The sequence below is a fragment of the Aethalodelphis obliquidens genome, unplaced genomic scaffold (genome assembly GCF_003676395.1).
Source record: "Aethalodelphis obliquidens isolate GAN/ISIS:26980383/991018 unplaced genomic scaffold, ASM367639v1 scaffold402, whole genome shotgun sequence".
Taxonomy (NCBI): domain Eukaryota; kingdom Metazoa; phylum Chordata; class Mammalia; order Artiodactyla; family Delphinidae; genus Aethalodelphis; species Aethalodelphis obliquidens.
This window is the reverse complement of record NW_020838316.1, coordinates 12324-15785: the sequence shown is the minus strand read 5'-3', so window position 1 is coordinate 15785 and position 3462 is coordinate 12324. Positions and strand designations below refer to the sequence as shown.

Here is a 3462-nt window from a genome sequence, read left to right as displayed (position 1 = left end):
AAATTAGCCCACCTATTGCAGTAAAAATAAGAACATAAAGAGATGCCTTCAGCTTCTGACAAAGGTGGAGTGACAGAAATCAGATTTACCTTCCTGCCTAAATCTCACTCTCCCCTTTTCCCCACCCCTAAAGGGAAAAAAAAGGATAAAAGACATGAAATACTGGTTTTCAAGACACTGGAAATCAGGCAGCAAAGGACAGCAACCCCTGAGAGATGAGAAACAAACAAGATGAGTCCTGCCATTGGCCCAGCTTACTGCTTTCAGAGAGTTTCCAGGCTGGGCCCCAGGAGGGGGATCTGAGGTCTATTCCTTGGACTGTGGGGATGAAGCTGAGTGTCGGTGGAGAGCAAGGCAGCTAGAGTTCACGGGACAAAGATCCAGTGATAAGAGAGAGAGGGAGAGAGAGAATGCAGGGATATGACAGGGTCTCCCTCAAGTACTCAGCAGAGTAATGAGCAGGGTATACTTATGAAGAAACTGCCTGAGGCTAAGGAAAGAAACTTTTAAAAAGATCATGGAACAATGCCTGGTGCTTACTCAGGACAGGCAATTGTACTTGCTCCCCCCAGCCAGACTGGACTACACATAATTCATGGGCTATTGGGAAGAACACCCAGGAAACTCTTGTTTCAGTGGTGGGAATAATCGGCCCTGGACTGACCTACCTAAAAAATCATCAAAGCAAGATCCAAAGGGATCAAACTGTTTACAAGTCACTTAACTGTACCCCAGAACAAAACTCAAGAAGTTTTATAGGAATACCAAAATAGCCAGTGCCCAAGAAGGGAAACTTTGACAATGTCTGGTATCCAATCAAAGAATGCCAGGCATGCAAAGAGGCAGGAAAATATGATGCATAAGGAGGAGACTAATCAGTCAATCAAAACTGAACCACAACTGACATGATGTAAAAATCAGCAGAGAGGACTTCAAACAGTTATCATGACTGTTACATATGTCCAAAAAGTTAACTAGAAATATGGAACATGGCCAAAATTAAACTTTAGAGATGAAAACTATAACATCTAAGACAATAAATTCACCAGGTTGAACAGCAGATTAGACATTGCAGGAAAAAAAAAAAGATTAGGGAACACAAAGCCATGAACAACTGACAAGATCCAAAATGAAACTCACTGTCAAAAAAAATGTTTTTAATGAACATAGTGTCATTGAGTGGTAGGGCAACATTAAAAGACTTGATACACGCGTGACTGATGTCCCTGAAAATACATAGGGAGAAGAAACAATCTTTGAAGAAACAATATCAGAAAATTCCAGTCATAGTAAAGATTATAAACCCACCAATCCAATGAGCCATATGAACAAAATGAATGAGCACAAGAAACATGAAAAAACCACATCTAGTCACATCATAATTAAATTGCTCAAATCCATTGAAAAAGAATAAAATACCCAAAGGGACCAGAGGAAAAAGATAGGGTACATACAGAAACAAAAATAAATGTCAGATTTCTCATCAGAAGCAATGAAAGTGAGAAGACAGTGGAAAAACCTCTTTAAAGGACTGAAGGCAAAAAAGGCAAGGTGGAATTTTATGACTCCCCCCCCCCAAAGTCTTTCCAAAATGAAGGTGAATAATGACATTTACAGACATACAGATGCTGAAACACTTCATCACCAGCAGACCCACATCACAAGAAATGTTAAAGGAGTCCTCCAGGAAGAACAACACGGACACCAGACGGAAATCTGGATGTGCACAAAGGGATGAAGGAAAACAGAAATGGTATCAGCATGGGAAAAATATAAGATTTTTTCTTATTTAAATCTCTTTAGAAACGTGGGACAGATTTTTTTAAAATAACGATGGATTGTGGGGTTTATAACATATGCAAAGTAAAATGCATGACAACAATAGCCATAAAGACAGGCAGAAGAGAAATGTGAAGAGATACAGTTACTAGTTGCACTCTTTCAGGAAATTCTGGACTCCCAGTGACTTGTCCTGGCAATCTCTTCTTCGATGCTCTTGGCTTAGGCTCTCCTCTTATGCACCACACACATACAGGAGTCCTAGTGGCGGAGCCTTTTCCGGAAAGTATGTTCAGTGTAGGAAAAAACCACAATGGCTTTGAGTATTTCCTAAAAAGGAGTAGCCTTTCGATTAACCGTGACACGCTAACCCATTGCGCCACGGAGACAAAGGAACATTATTTTCCCCGCTTCCCCCGGGATGAACAATCACTCCTTCCGCGCTGGGCGGAGCCTCTCGCCTTTTCCAGGACAGCAGCGCCGGCTCCAAAGCCTCGGACAACAGGAGAGGTGGAGTCCACGCAGCGCGTTCGTCCCGTGGGAAAGCCGTGCGTCGGGCGATTCTGAAGGCAGAAGGGGAGCCGAACGTCCCCGCCGCAGATGCCAGTGCCCCGGAGACCCCCCCCGGGCCTGAGCCGAGTGGGGCCCAAGGGAAGCTGAGTGCCCGAGGGGCTCGTAATGGTTCTTTCTGTTCTTTGCTCCGCCTTCATCCGATCTTCTGCGCGGGGGGCGCTGCCCTCCCTCCGCTCGGCCGCGATCGGTGGGGCGGGAGCCTGAACCAGGGGGTGGGGAGGGTTGGTCCAAAGGGGCAAACGCAAGAGGCGGGAAAGAAGCCGGCGAGGTGGGGACGAGGACAATGAGACTTCCCAGAAAGCACGTGCCGGATTTAGGGAGATGAGAATCTGTTTTTGGTTTTCTTTTGTTCTATCATCCTGTATCAGAATTGAAAGGAAAAGAGGGGAAACCGGTGCTCGGGCATGAGAGAGAGAATAGGAATACCTGCAATTTCCAAGAATAAAGCGGCGCAGTGACTGGAATCCTTTTACGTCATATGACATACATCAAGGGTAGTTGTTGTCACTTGGAGTATAGCGCGCCGTGATCGTATAGTGGTTAGTACTCTGCGTTGTGGCCGCAGCAACCTCGGTTCAAATCCGAGTCACGGCATTACCTTTACACCTGGCGTCTGCTTTCCCTTTTCTTACACCCGGTAGTGGTCTACACTGGGTTCTCAGACATGTGACCGCTAATTTTTATCCAAAAAGGAAATTATTTAGGTGTATTAACAGAACGAAACGCACAAATCATTAACGGATAGCTATTTGATGTGAAATCATCATGAGGATTACGACATAGAAAATTTTTACCAACCAAGTATGGATGAAACACTTTGATACATGGATGAAGCCCTCTGACACACTTTCCAGGTAATGCCTATCCACCTGCTGCTACTTGAAACTATTCTGATGTCCACCCCTCAGGTTAAGCTTGTTCTTTCTTCAAATTCACATAAACGAATATAGACTTTTTACTATCTAGGTATTATCAAGCAGAGATTCTGAAGTCGAGTTTCTCACTAGTAGGGGAATCACAGAGGTCAGCACATCATGAAGGCAATGGACAAGACTTTGCCCTGGAGAAAGCACCTTCAAGATCATGGTACTTCTCCTGCTAGGTAACTCT

The 3462-nt window shown here is 44.5% G+C and overlaps 1 non-coding gene and 1 pseudogene across 1 annotated transcript; one reads left to right on the top strand and one right to left on the bottom strand.

Moving 5' to 3' along the window:
* The first annotated feature begins 2874 nt into the window (after positions 1–2874).
* TRNAH-GUG (transfer RNA histidin (anticodon GUG)) lies at positions 2875–2946 on the top strand. The gene has a single exon. It is a non-coding gene; the product is annotated as a tRNA-His (tRNA).
* Positions 2947–3307: 361 nt separating this feature from the next.
* Positions 3308–3462, bottom strand: LOC113616711 (uncharacterized; annotated as a pseudogene).